Source organism: Pan troglodytes, chromosome 3 (assembly GCF_028858775.2).
Source record: "Pan troglodytes isolate AG18354 chromosome 3, NHGRI_mPanTro3-v2.0_pri, whole genome shotgun sequence".
Classification (NCBI taxonomy): domain Eukaryota; kingdom Metazoa; phylum Chordata; class Mammalia; order Primates; family Hominidae; genus Pan; species Pan troglodytes.
In genome coordinates, this window is record NC_072401.2 from 66,588,600 (window position 1) to 66,604,571 (window position 15,972).

The window sequence follows — 15,972 nt, forward strand, 5'->3', positions numbered from 1 at the left end:
AATTGCCAGAATGTATTATTGGAATATATGTTTTGTCTGAATGGGAAAGTTTTCACTTACGCAAAATACAGGAAAAGGAAAGTTATACAAATCTGTTTTTCACCTATTTTAATTGGGCAATACATACTGAATCATTTAGAATCATCTAAATGTATGCAAGTGCTTAATTTGAAACAATATAGGATTCATAAGGAATATAAATATTTAAATTAACAAAAGGTCTGTTTTATATATAAGCATATTAGAACCCTAAAATCACTTGTTTAATAATTCATTATGGAACATAGATAAAGGATTAAATCTGAAAGTCAACTGGTATAATGGTTCCACCAAAAGCATCAGCTATACTCTATATGGTAGAAATTCAAGACATGCCACTAAATGATTAAGATTTTCATACCTTTATTGGTTTGGCGCTTGCCTTCTTTTTCAACTCTAGTTAGAAGAGAAAGCCAATTTGCATTTACTTGGGATGGGCTTCAACATGCATTCACTGTGTTCCTACAAGAATATTTAATTTCTCCTGTTAATTAATTACCACAACCTAGTGAAAATAAATACATATAGATTTGATTCGGTGGGAAAGTACTGTTATTTGTTATATAATGTTGATAACTTAATCTGAAGACCAAGTCATAATTACAAATGCTTATCAATTCTGTGACCACTAGAGTAAAGCTAATTAACCCAGATATGGTAAAGCTCAGAAAAAAATGATAAAATTTTTTGTCATCACTTAAGCAAGGGTCATAAGGACATTACTCAGACAACCAAAGTTAAGTTACTCTCTAGGTCAGCTCCAAAATCAATCAAGGGGTGCACTAACTGATTGGATTATTTAGTTTTTCATGCCACATTTTGAAATACTGCTAGCACCTATTCACAAAATTAAAAGGAAAACAGTCAAATTTGATTATCTTTTTTCTAAAAGCAAGCTGTCTTAGAGCTTCAAAAACACACAACGCAACATTAACACTTCCCATGCTCAAATAATTTTGGAAGTGTCTGAAACATATGGCCACCACACAAAAACTTCTTACTCTTTTTTTTTTTTTTTTTTTGAGACGGAGTCTCGCTCTGTCGCCCAGGCTGGAGTGCAGTGGCGCGATCTCGGCTCACTGCAGGCTCCGCCCCCCGGGGTTTACGCCATTCTCCTGCCTCAGCCTCCCGAATAGCTGGGACTACAGGCGCCCGCCACGTCGCCCGGCTAATTTTTTGTATTTTTAGTAGAGACGGGGTTTCACCGTGTTAGCCAAGATGGTCTCGATCTCCTGACCTCGTGATCCGCCCGCCTCGGCCTCCCAAAGTGCTGGGATTACAGGCGTGAGCCACCGCGCCCGGCCAAAACTTCTTACTCTTATCCAGTGGAAACCACTGGGATTTGGGATAAGTTTGTTGTTGTCACTTCGAAGTATATGTCATTTAAAAAATGTTTGACAACTTGTTATTGGGGTTTTGTAGTAACTGTTTCTATTACAGAGGAATACAAAATTGCTTGAAGACCAAAATACCCGTTGTATTAACATATGTACTGTGTTCCAACTCATCAGAGTATTGCGTGTCTTAGTGCATGGAGAGGATATATATTTTTTTTTTCAGAAGGGTAACTGCTGAGGTAAAAAATATATATATACATAGAAAGTAGAAACTAACATCAGTTCAGAGGCAACGTGATAACACATATACTTGAGTCTGATAGTTCCAATGTCAATGAGGGATTCCCACAAGAAGCTTTCTGCCATACTTAAATTGTAGATGACTACAGCCCAAATGATATTGCACTGGGAAATTCAACATTTGTGGATATAAATTATATGTCCAATTTGTAACTATGAAATAAACATTCTATGGTAACAAAATGCTTCGTAGTTGGCTGCAAATGAAAGCCCATTAAACCTAAATAAGGATTCACCTGAGAAAGAGTATGATTTAAATACAAGGCTCATGATGAAATCTACTCAATACAACCATGTAGTAAAAAAGGTCATATGGCTGTGCCCCACAAGGCACTGAGATTTCAGATTTAACTAAAACTTGACCCTTGATTTACACCATGGCCTATGACAACATTTAATATACAGGTAATGACTGCTTTTGTTAGAAGCTGTATGAAATACTATTGTAATCCAAAATGACTTCTTTCATAGTAATTTTCTTTTCATAATGTAATATTTAGTGTAATACTAGTGTAATTGGTAAGAATAATTTGACTTATTTACCCATACCTCATTTCATGTGCAAAAATAATATTTGACAGTTTTCCACTAGCATTTTGTTCTATAAATATTGCAATAGATGCATGAGAAGAAATTATCACAAGCAATTTCAATTAAAAAGTGTTGCTAGATCATCAGATGGTTGACTTTATAGGATAGAGTTAATTTACAAATGAACTGATAAATTCTATCTTTATCTTGGGAGATGCAAAGGTATATGGTTTTGGCTGTTGGCCAAGATAAGGTCAGGGGAATTCAGAACATGTTACTTAAAGTACAAAGTCTACCTGACTACTGCCAGAGTTCATTTGTTCATTGATAGTTTTGAAGGGCATAACAGATTAAGTAGCCTGATATGACTAGAAAACCAGCAATTAGACTAGGAACATCTGTCTCAGGATCTCCCAAAGTTAAGATGCATGACACAGATGGTGATTTACATTAGAAACAAAACATGTCTATATGTACACAAAATGACTGTGGAAATTTTACTCCTGAAAGACTCTCAGAATCCTTGGGCTTGCCTATTCTGTATCTTTGGCTGCACCAAATATTAGCCTTTAAATAAAAGCTTTACTTATTTATTTATTTATTTGAGATGGAGTCTCGCTCTGTTGCCCAGGCTGGAGTGCAGTGGCCTGATCTCAGCTCACCGCAACCTTCGCCTCCCAGGTTCAATCAATTCTCCCACCTCAGCCTCCCGAGTAGCTGGGACTACAGGCGTGCGCCACCATGCCCGGCTAATTTGTGTATTTTTAGTAGAGATGGGGTTTCACTCTGTTGGCCTGGCTGGTCTCGAACTCCTGACCTCATGATCCACCTGCCTCAGCCTCCCAAAGTTCTGGGATTACAGGCGTGAGCCACCACACCCAGCCAAAAGCTTTGCAAGAGTATGATTTGTACATTCTTGTGAGTTCTTTTAATATCTAAACTTGTAAAATATTCTCAGTTCTTATTTTAATCAAAACTGTAGCTCCAAGCATTAGTGGTTTTGGTTGGGAAACATATTAAAATGTCCATTAAAAGGGTTAATAAATCCTTTCTGGAAGTATGCAATTGCAATAGACATCGGTCTTCATAAAGCCACTTTCTCTCTTCCTAGGACAATTTTTTAAGACCATAGCCAGGTCACTTGAGAACTTTCAGTGTTATTTGTCCCACATATAAATTTTCTTTAGGAGAGAAACAATCAGGAACAGATTCAACTTCAAAGATAACAGTGGAGGGTAACTGTGGTAGGCCAATGGCCCACCAAAGACATCTATGTCATAAACGCCAATAATTTGTTAGCTCACATAACAAATATAACTTTGCAGATGAAATTACATTAAGATCCTTGAGATTCATGGAGAGATTATTCTGTACTATGCAGGTGGGCCCAGTGTAATAAAATAAAAGATCCTTATAAGAAAGAGTCAAAAGTGTCAAAGTGAGGAAAAGGAGATGTGCCAATGAACCAAGAGGCTGGAGTAAATTACTTCGAAGAAAAAGAAAGGTGGTCGTAAACCAAGAAATTTGGGCAACTTTTAGAAGCTAGAAAAGGCAAGGAAACAGATTCTTCCCTGAAGCCTCCCAAATAAATGCAATACTACAGATACCTTGATTTGGTCCCTTCAGATTCATTGTTGAAGTCTTACCTCCAGGACTGTAAGATACTAGATATACTATTCTAAGTCACTAAATCTGTGTAAATTTGCAACAGAAGCAAAATAAAATGAATACTGTAATCAATCTGGTTCATTATCAAATTCTATGCTATTGATTTTTCTTTTTTATTTTTCATGAATTTCCAGGAAGAGATTTGTTCACAATTTAAAATTGTATCACCACATTGAAAATGTAGGTCTCTTCCCCACATAATCATCCGAATAGAATCACAAAACAAAACAAATGTTTTGATTAATAGAGGGTCTACAGAGAGAAGAAGTGGCTGAGATAGAAGGCCAAATCTGAAGGTCATTCAAGATTCCTGCCACTGACAGTTTTTCATTATTCTAAGAAAGAAATTATGGAAAACAGGAGATTTTATAAATGACAATATGGCACTGATACAACCCAGAAACAGTGTTTTGCTGTTAAGGGCATTTGTGGACAGATGGGAGTGACTTCTTTTTTTGAGAGTCAACATTTTATTGGATGATGTTTGTCTTTTGTTTATTTAATAGATTTTATATTTTAAGATAGGAGAGGGCAATTTTTCCTGTGGTATTCCTTTTTCTTACAATTTTGGCAATAGTTTTTTTTCTAGTTTAGATATAGTCATTTCCTTAACCATGGTTTAGCTAATTGCTTAATCTTAAGAGTTATTAATTTGGTATGCATTTTTTTCTTGGTCAAAATGTCTTCGATGTGCCCAGCGAGCTCTTGTAATTCAGGAAAGGGAGGAAGTCTGCCATCTTATCTTTTGTTTGTAACAGAAGGTTTAAAATCATCCACAAGGAAAGTAGATATGGTTTTTATGGTATTTTTACATTCATTCAGAGCAGTGTATTCCCAGAAGGTGCCAGTTAAGTCATCTTTGAAATGAATGCTTTTTAGTCTGTTTATCAGACTGAATTTTTGATCATTCAGTTTGAGAGAAAGACATCAGACATCAGACATAACTGCTAAGATGAATTTTCTTATTCTTGGACTCATTTAGTATCCATTCACGGTCAAATTTCAATAATATACTTGATAGTATTCTGAAAATCAATCCTTCCTGCTCTTTTCTAACCAAGTTTTCACATCGCCAGGACCTACAAGGATATAAACTAATTGATGGAGATTAGGGAATCCAAAGTAAGAGTTGATAAAGCAACCCCAAATCCTTCAGTGAACTTTTAGCCTTTCCTTATAACAACTAAATTATGCAAATGTGATATTAAACAAGATTTTAAGTTAAAACAAAACAGAGAATTTGGTCATTATTATTAACTGCACTGTAAGATATTATTTTAATATCCAAGGAATGGGGTATGTTCAGAACAGGCCAGTGCATGAAAGAGAAAAGGGGATGGTTCAGATGCTACAGACAGAGAAGAGAGAGCAGAGAGGAAAGGGGGAAGTTGAAGTATGTAGAAGCGGGACGCCCATATAGAGTTGGATCAGCATAAGTAGAGAAGAATTTTATTAACTATTTCTGAAATCATCCAAAACTGAACATTTTTGCTAAGTCTTTATGAAGACATCATTTATTTCTCTTTTCCTGACCTTGGTATTAACTTCTTAATTGGCTTGGATTCATTGCTCAGGGATGTTATAGAGGAAATGAGGGGTAGGGACAAGAATATCAGTGCCTAATTCTTTGTATTCTGTGTGTTCTTTTCATTTGAATATTAGCAATTACTAGTGTTTCAATAAATCTCAGCAATGTGGTGTCAATTGAACTAAATAATCAAAAATTTGACAAGATTCTACCAAGGAAAATTTAGAACTTCAGTGGCCATTATCGATAATTTAGGGTAGATTATATAACTACCCTATGCTCCATTAGAATAAAGATTTCAAAGATTTAAACATCTAATGATCAGTGTATTTGGATTGTGATGAAGATACCATTGAAGAGCAGGAAAATACAAAAATTATTTATCCTAGGACTACATGAGTAAAATTAATGTAAATGTGAAAAATCTAACACCAAACTTAAGTTCTCACAATTTTTTTTAAGTATTTGGTCCTTCTATTTTAGGATTTCTCCAGAGAAAGATTATGAAACATAGAAGAAAATATCTCACATTATGTTAGCATATTTCTTAAATCAAAGTTTAGTATGCAAGTTATAACTTTCAGTCTATTAAGTAGGTGTATGCTTAGATGACTTTTCATCATTTAAAAAACTCGAACACACTGTAAAGGAATAAAGACTTACAACCTATTAAAGTATTCATGTTTCCTCAAAAAACAAGAAATATTTTCATAAAATATTATTTAAAACACTTTCCCCCTTTTAACATAGTGTGAATATAGCATTACAAAAATATTAAGTACTTAAGAATGATACTCTGCCAATCCCTATATTATCAATAAACTCTATACACTTTTTAATTTTCATTAAACTCAGGAAGTTGAAGATTAATAAGGAAGAAAACTAAGTTTCTTTGTTCTGAATCTTTACTACATAGTGAATGTCCAAGATTTAATTCACAATTAAAATCTAAACACCATAATTAAGAAGCAGATGGAATTTTAAGTATATGGAGCCTTTGAACCCATCAGAGTTAGGTATGAAAATCTGTTCTCACACATAGAATTTCCATGATATTGCACATGTTACATTATCTACTCTGTTTCCTTATTTTTAAAATGAGAATCGCAATAAATAACACATGGCTCCAATGGGAAAATAAAATAAAATATAAAATATGAAACATCTAATGATAAAATTGAAAAATTGTTGAAACTTTTAAAAATATCTTCATTCTTTTCAAAAACATGAAGTAATTCTGCCCTTAACAACAGTTTAGGTACTTACAAACATAAATGCTGTATAAGTTTAATATAACATTTTAGTTAATAGACTTACTTTTTTTTTCCATAGTAACTTTGTTTTTATCCTTCATATGAGAAAGGGCGTTCTCAGTATTTTCACCTTTACAGCTGTATGTTTGTTTTCATCTTTTTCCATCCATAGATCCTGTTCCTAATAATATAAACCATCATTGATAACTTTAATAAGTTCAGATGTGATTTTTGCCTGAGACATGTGGTTGCCTCTTCAATCTCCTCCAGGATGTTTTTTCACATAAGGTGGTGTCTGAGTTACAATCAAAATCTTGTTTAAGTCTTGGTCATCAATTTCATAATCTGAATCATTATCAGACCAATCAGTTAATGTGTTTTTTCATCCTATTTGTTCAGTCTTTTCATCAAACAAAAATCAAATTCTTCTTGTTCTGTTTCTTCTGAAGAACATACCTGATTTAATGACCCCTCAGGAACAGACACTGATTCCCTCAATTTCATTGGGGCTGGCTGATGTCTCTTTTTTACTTCCATCCCAGGTTCTGAATCCAAGTCAGGCAAACTGGCAAATCTCTAGACATTGCTTGAAGAATACTTGTTTCACTATCTTTCTTTGGAGTCAATGGGCTTCCAATTCTTGGGGAATTTGGGGCAGACTCTGTATGCAAGCAAAAGGCTTAGCCTGGTACAAACTCTGGACAATCAGTTGAGAGAAGTCTGTTCGTGGTACGTTGCATGGAGGAGAGCCTGGAATTGGCCATTTTTCTGGTTCTTTTTTCTCATTTTCTCATTCATAATTTCTACTTCTGTGCTATCCTTCAGTGCCTCTGAGATAAGGTTTGTAGTGAGAGCCTGAACACGTTGGAAACCAGCAATCAGGAAAATAGGCAAGGAATCTTGTTCACCCCTCTTTCCTCGAAGAAAGTAGTCTCTTTCCGAATTTTCTGCATTGAAGTAATGTTCAATTTGACGCTTAACACACTCTTTAAGCAATGCTTCTTCCACAGGATACACCTGTACCCCTGTACCATCATCATAGTAATACATCATACTGGTATTAAGTTCTGTTTGAAATGGCTGAAAAGTCCTTTCACCATGTTCTTGATAACCATATTTATCTCTATCTCACCTCCAATTTCATATATCATTTCTCCTATTGTTATGTGTTGGTTTACTTGCTTCAGGTTGACATCTTGAGCTGTTCCAGGATTCAGGTCTTTCTTGACTCTCTGGTCTTACATCATCTGAGTGGTACCCACGTGTGCTTATTAGCTCTCTTTCGTTGATTACTTGACTAAGCCTCATCCTCACTGACATTTTCACCAGGACCATTTAATTTTGTTTCCCGGTTTTGTTTGTTCTTTTACTTCTCTTTCCAACCTTCTCTTCTTTTTTCTTTTCTATCTTGTGGCTTTTTATTTCCTTGGCTGAGGACGCTCTGATATCCAGTGTTCACTAATTCACTTGGTGTTCGCCAATTCTCCATATCCTTGAAATCACTAGCCTTGTTGGATTTCTTTTTCTTGAGTTTTCCTGCTTTCATAATTTTGAGGGAACCGAACTCTGCCTCCAGGGTTTCCAGCGCTGGCTGCGGCCGACCTGTTGTGGTTGGGGACAGGTGTTGTGAAGGCTTTTTGTTCCAGGGATTTCTCTTAGGCAGCAGCGGGGGCGGCTGCCGCTTTTCCTTAGGGCCAGCTGCCGCCTCCTCCATGGTATCCTAGGCCGACGGATCCCGCAGCAGCGGCTGCACTGGCCACCGCGGCGACCGCGGCTCCCTGCTGAAAGGGCCCCCGGGCCCACGCGCCTTGTGCGCCAGATGCAGCGCCAAGGGCCTCACGGGGACAGCCGCCTGGGGCATGCTGCGTGTAGGCACCACCGGGGAGGACGGCTCTCCCCGCGTCCCCTCGCTGGTGGTGGCCTTGGCCTTCTCCTCCCTCGCTGCCACTTTGCCCTCATGTTCGGCCAGGGGCTGATGCTCGGCCGGCCGGTTCGCCTTGGCCAACAGCGACTCCCTCTCAGCAGTCACCGCGGGCAGATCCTGCTGAGAATGAGCGGCAGACACCGGGGAGTGAGCAAATATCGTCCCTCTGCCCCAGCCGCCCCAGTCGGGGTGGCCCCGAGGCCAGGGAGCCCAACTTGCCCGTCTCACCGCCGGGGCACCGACTGGCTCCGGCTGGGGGCAGAGAACCCAAGAGACAGCCGCTGTCGCCGCCGCAGCCAGCCTAGGCCGCCCAGTGCCCGGCGTGCCGCCCCCTCCCGGATCCGAACGCCCGCCGGCCCAATCCTCTCGGCAGCGCACTCCCAGAGCCAGACACCAAGCGCCGGGAGCCCCAACCAGTAGCCCCGAGCCCTCACCTGGCGCGGGCAGCAGCTGAGACGTAGCAGGCCGGGGCTGAGGACCTTTACCGGAGTCGGGCGGCACGAACACCTAGAACAGGTAACTGCCCGCGGGGGCGTGGACGCCGAGGAAGGGCGACCCCAGAGGATGGGGTGGAGCCTCCCTAAGGAGCTTGATATGGCTACTCACCGGCTGCCCTCGCAGGGCCTCCCACGGGAGTTGACAGATTCGCCCGCCCAGGTGCCCACCGGCCCCGCCCGGCCGAGGGCCTACCCCCTCCTAGCGGCCCTCCCAGGACGAGGAAGAACAAAGGGGATGACTCCCGACTCCCGGGCAGAGGCCACCCTTACTGCGGGCTCAGGGGTGGAGCGCACACCAGGCCTCTGTGGCTGGCTGCAGGCTCCTGCCCTGCCCACAGGGCAACAGCAGCCAGGGGCATGGGCAGTCCACGCACATGGTACCTGGAGAACCAGGCGCTCACTTTGCCCTTAGGTCCTAAAGCCAGGTTTCACGTAGGCTAAGGGAGGGGACACAGAGTCGACCCCTGCTCTGGGGGGCTGCAAGTGAATTGTGCTCCCCACCACCCCCAACCCCCACCCTCACCCCCCACCCCCATCCCAGCTCTGCCACTTGGCCCCCTGGAAACACTCTTTTTGAAGAATCTGCTCAGGGACATTTGGGAGCCCATTGAGGTCTGTAATGAAAAATGATATCCTGTGATAAAAACTAGAAAGAAGCTATCTTTGAAAATGCTTTGGGATGTATGGATTCATTTCACAGAGATAAACCCTTCTTTTGTTTCAGCAACTTGGAAATATGTTTTGCAGAATCTGCAAAGGTACATTTGGGAGCCTGTGAGTCCTATAGTAAAAAACCGAATACCCTGTGATAAAATTGGAAAGAAGCTATCTGTGTGAAAGCTTTGCGATGTGTGGATTCAACTCACAGTTAAACTTTCTTTTGATTCAGCTAGTTGGAAACACTCTGTAGAATCTGCGCAGGGATATTTGGGAGCCCATTGAGGCCTATAGTGAAAAACCGATATCCCACAATAAAAACGATAAAGAATCTGTCTCTTAAAATGCTGTGCGATGTGTGGATTCATCTCACAGAGTTTAAACTTTCTTTTGATTCAGCGGGTTGAAAACACTCTTTCTGTAGAATCTGTGCAAGGACATTTGGAAGCCCATTTAGTCCTATAGTGAAAACAGACATCCCACGATAAAATACACCTGTACCCCGTGGAAGAAGCATTGCTTAAAGAGTGTTTTAAGCGTCAAATTGAATATTACTTCAATGCAGAAAATTCGAAAAGAGACTACTTTCTTCGAGGAAAGAGGGGTGAACAAGATTCCTTGCCTATTTTCCTGATTGCTGGTTTCCAACGTGTTCAGGCTCTCACTACAAACCTTATCTCAGAGGCACTGAAGGATAGCACAGAAGTAGAAATTATGAATGAGAAAATGAGAAAAAAGATAGAACCAGAAAAATGGCCTATTCCAGGCCCTCCTCCATGCAACGTACCACGAACAGACTTCTCTCAACTGATTGATTGTCCAGAGTTTGTACCAGGCTAAGCCTTTTGCTCACATACAGAGTCTGCCCCAAATTCTCCAAGAATTGGAAGCCCATTGACTCCAAAGAAAGATAGTGAAACAAGTATTCTTCAAACAATGTCTAGAGATTTGCCAGTTTGCCTGACTTGGACTCAGAACCTTGGATGGAAGTAAAAAAGAGACATCAGCCAGCCCCAATGAAATTGAGGGAATCAGTGTCTGTTCCTGAGGGGTCATTAAATCAGCTATGTTCTTCAGAAGAAACAGAACAAGAAGAACTTGATTTTTGTTTGATGAAAAGACTGAACGAATAGGACGAAAAAACACATTAACTGATTGGTCTGATAATGATTCAGATTATGAAACACTCTGTAGAATCTGCACAGGGACACTTGGGAGCCCATTGAGACCTATAGTGAAAAACAGAAATCCCACCATTAAAAACTAGAAATAAGCTATTTGTGAAAATGCTTTGTGATGGGTGGATTCATCTCACAGAATTAAACATTTCTTTTGATTCAGCAGGTTGAAAGCACCCTTTCTGTAGAATCTGCAAAGGCATATTTGGGAGTCCATTGAAGCCTTTGGTAAAAATCGATATCCCAAATCTAATAGTGAGAGTGTTTTGTGATATGTGGATTTATCTCACAGAATTAAACCTTTCTTTTGGTTCAGAAGGTTGGAAATACTCTTTTTGTAGAATCTGTGAAGAGTCATTTCGGAACTCATTGAGGCCTATAGTCGAAAGCTGACTGTCCCACGATAAAAACTAAAAAGTAGCTATTTGTGAAAATGCTTTCCAATGTGTGGATAAATCAAACAGAATTAAATCTTTTTTTGACTTAGCTAGTTGGAAACACTCTTTTTGTAGAATCTGCCCAGTGACATTTTGGAGTCCATTGAGGCCTGTAGTAAAAAAACAATATCCCGCAATAAAAACTAGAAAGAAGCTATCTGTGAAAATTCTTTGCAATATATGGATTCATCTTACAGAGTTAAACATTTCTTTTGATTTAGCAGGTTGGAAACACTCTTTTTGCAGAATCTGTGCAGGGACATTTGAGAACCCAGAGAAGCATATAGTGAGAAACCAAATATCCCATGATAAAAACTAGAAGGAAGCTATTTGTGAAAATGCTTTCCAATGTGTGGATAAATCAAACAGAATTAAATCTTTTTTGATTTAGCAGGTTGGAAACACTCTTTTTGTAGAATCTGCACAGAGACATTTTGGAGTCCATTGATGCCTGTAGTAAAAAACCAATATCCCACAAAAAAACTAGAAAGAAGCTATCTGTGAAAATTCTTTGCAATGTGTGGATTCATCTTACAGAGTTAAATATTTCTTTTGATTCAGCAGGTTGGAAACACGCTTTTCATAGAATCTGTGAAGGGACATTTGGGAGACCATTGAGGTAATTCATGAAAAATTGAATATCTTGTGTTAAAAACTAAAAATAAGCTATCTGTGAAAATGCCTTGCAATGTGTAGATTCATCTTACAGAGTTAAACCTTTCTTTTGATTCAAAAGGTTGGAAACCCTCTTTTTGTAGAATCTGCAAAGGATCATTTGGGTGCCCATTGAGGCCTATACTGAGGAATCAAATATCCCATGCTAAAAACCAGAAGGAAGCTATCTGTGAAAACACTTTATGATATGTGGACTCATCTCACAAAGTTAAACTTTTCTTTTGATTCAGTAGGTTGGAAACACAGGCTTGGATTTGTGTTCCTGACCAAATCTCATGTCAGATTGGAGGAGGTTCTTGATGAGAGGAGATTGGATCTTGGGGGGCAAAGTTACTCTTTGCTGTTCTTATGATAGTGACTGAATTATCACAAGATCCCATGCATGATTTAAAGACATGTTGCACTTCTCACTTTACATTCTGTCTTTCCTGCCACCATGTGAAGTAGGTCTTTGCTTTCCCTTCAGTTGCAGCCATGATTGTAAATTTCCTGAGTCCTCTCAGTTATACTTCCCATTAAGTCTGTGGAACTGGGAGTCAATTATCCCCCTTTTCTTTATAAACTAGCCAGTCTCAGGTAGTTCTTTATAGAAGCATGAGAATGGACTAATACAACTACCTAGATACTGTACAAGATGGCCATCCACAAGGCACACAGTCATCTGATTCATCAAGATCAATATGAAGGAAAAAATCTTAAGGCAGCTAAAGAGAAGAATCAGTACACATACAAGGGGAACCCCTTCAGGGTAGCAGTGGACCTCTTACAGAAATCTCACAAGTCAGAAGAGGTTGTAGGCATATTTTCAGAATCCTTTAAAAAAATTCACCAAAGATTTTTTATCTTATCAAACAAGGCCTCATAAGCAAAAGAGAAATAAAATTCTTCTCAGACAAGCACTGGTGGAATTCATTACCACTAGACCAGCCTTACAAGAGGTCTAGGAAAGGGTGTTAAACATGGAATAAGAAAATGACAACTGTTACCACAAAAATACAATTAAGCACATATCCGGACATTGTAAAGCAACTACATCATCAAGTCTTCATAGCAACAAGCTAACAACATAACAAGATCAAAATATCACATATCAGTAGTAACCCTGGATATAAATAGGCTAAACATCCTACTTACAAGACATAGAGTGGAAAGATGGATAAAGACATAGCCCCACCATCTACCCTTTTCAACAGACCCATCTCACATGTAATGACGCCTAAAGGCACAAAGTCAAAGGATTAAGAAAGACTGATCTTGCAAATAGAAAATAAAAAGATCAGGAATCACTATTTTTATATATAAAAAACCCTCAAAAAAAGGAATCCCTTAACAAACTAGGTGCCTTTGTCACAAAAATGGAACTTACCTAAAAATAGTAAGAGCCATCCATAAAAAACTCACAGCCAAAATCATGCTGAATGAGAAAAAGCTTGAACCATTGCCATTGAGAGCTGGAACAAGACAAGCATGCCCCTAGGACTGGAAATTCTAGCTGGAGCAATCAGGCAACAGAAAGAAATAAAAGGCATCCAATAAGAAAAGAAGAAGTCAAACTCTCTCTTCACAAACAATATGACTCTATACTTTCACCTTGAAATCTCCATAAAACCTTTCTAGAAATGATAAATAACTTCAGTAAGGGATCAGGATACAAAATCAATGTAAAAATCAATAGCATTTCTATACATCAATAACATTCAAGCTGAGATTCAAATCAAGAACACAATCCATTTATAATAGTCACAAAAATTTTGAAATACCTAGGAATTGTCTTATTCCCAATCTTAGAGAAAAGGTTTTCAATTTCTCACTGTCAAGTGTGATGTTAGCTATGGTCTTGTCACATACAACCTTTATTGTGTTGAGGTACATTACTTTTACATCTAATTTATTGATAGCATTTTTCATGAAAGAATATAAAATTTAGTCAAATGCCTTTTTTTGCATGTATTGAAATGATCATGTGGTTTTTGTCCATTCAGTTAATGTGGAACATAACATTTATAGATTTGTGTACATGGAACCATCCTTGCATTGCAGGGATAAATCCCACTTGATTATGGTGAATCATCCTTTTAACGTTTGGATGAATTTTGTTTGCTAGTATTTTATTAAGAATTTTTGCTTCTGTTTTAATCAGGCATATTGGCCTGTAATGTTCTTTTCCTGTAGTGTCCTTGTCTGGCTTTAATATCACAGTAATGCTGGCCTTATAAAATAAGTTTGAAAGTGTTCCCATTAGAAGTTTTCTTGGACCTGTGGGAAAAAAATTAAGTGTTACCTCCTTTTCAATTTTTGGAAGTTTGAGAAATACTGGTATTAGATCTTCCTTCAGTGTTTGATAGTATTCAGCAATGACACTGTTATCAGGTCCTGGGCTTTTTTTTCTTTTTTGGATGGAAGGCTTTTTATTGCTAATCTCTTTACTCAGAATTGATTTGTTCAGCTTTTCTATTTCTTCATGATTTAGTCTTAGCAGGTTGTATGTGTCTAGAAATTTATTAATTTCTTCTAAGTAATCCAATTTATTGGTGTATAATTGCCCACCATAGTCTCTTGTGAACCTGTGCAGTTCTATGGTATTAGTTGTAATCTTTCCTCTTTCATTTCTGATTTTGAATCTAAGATTTTTTCTCACTCTATGTAAAGGATTGTTATTTTCTTAATCTTAAAAAAAAAGCCTTAGTGTCATTGATCCTTTTTATCATTTTCCCAATCTTCATCATTTCTTGTATTTCATTTATTTCTGCTGTAGTCTTTATTATTTCTTTCCTTCTACTAACTATGGCATAGTTTATTCTTTTTTTAGTTCCTGTGGTGTAATATTAGCTCATTTATTTGAGATCTTTCTTCTTTTTTTTGATGTAGTCATTTATTGACATAACCTCCCTCTTAGAACAGCTTTTGCTACATTCCATAAGTTTCGGTATATGGTGATCCATTTTTGTTTGTCTAAGATATTTTAAATTTTTCTTTTATACTTACCTTTGGCTCATTAGTTGCTTAAGTGCATATTGTGTAATTTCCACATATTTGTAAATTTTCTAAAATCCTGTCTATTATTGATTTCTAGTTTCATACCATTGTGGTAGGAAAAGATACTTGGTATTTCACACACTGTCGTATATATATATGTGTGTGTGTGTGTGTGTGTGTGTGTGTGTGTGTGTATTTAAACCCTCTTCAAAATGCCTTAGCATTTTTTTCACTCTCTGTGTTTCTTTCTTTACAATTAACCACATTTTAAAACTTCCTAATCTTGTAATCCAATTATCTATATCTCTCTTTTTAACTTAGTTTTATTCTACTCCTTGCCTTGTTTTATGCTTATTTCTATCACCTTTTAATATTTCTAGCAGTGGCATTTTAGTAAGTATCTTCGAATGATTCTACTGTATCAAATTGAAAGTATTATCCTTAGGCTTCAGAAACTTTCCAAAAATTGTTATAACTTTATAAATGACTTTTTTCTAGTTACTGTGTTTGTAGGTTTTGCTTTACTCAGTTTTCTGATTGTTATAGTTGTCCACACACAATAAGCAATCTTTGATTGGGTGACTCAGTCTCTTTCTGCTCCTAATCAAGTTACATCTGTTCTTTGTAAAACTCATTTATCTCTAATGTAAAACTCATTATCTCTAATGTCCTATTGGAATCATTACTATTTGGAAAGTAGATTTATTAAAAATGTTAATGCCTGGTGGCAAAAAATTAATAAAATTGCTTCATATAACACTATTGAAATTAAAAACAAAGTTAAAACTTCCAAATACTTGCAGATAAAGCAGTGTAGTTTCTTTTGAATAGTGGTTCAGAATTGAGAGACAGATCCAGCTTCTTGCCTATGCATTCATTATTTTTAAAGCTGGCATTACTGAACATGCTCTCTGTAAATGCACAGTTTCAGGAGGAAAATCAACATGACAAGAGACAAACATCACCATTAGA

The 15,972-nt window shown here is 37.9% G+C and overlaps 2 pseudogenes; one reads left to right on the forward strand and one right to left on the reverse strand.

The window, feature by feature from the left end:
* Positions 1-225: 225 nt before the first annotated feature.
* Positions 226-8,380, reverse strand: LOC742664 (la-related protein 1B-like; annotated as a pseudogene).
* Positions 8,381-9,144: 764 nt separating this feature from the next.
* On the forward strand, positions 9,145-11,001 carry LOC742786 (la-related protein 1B-like; annotated as a pseudogene).
* Positions 11,002-15,972: the final 4,971 nt, after the last annotated feature.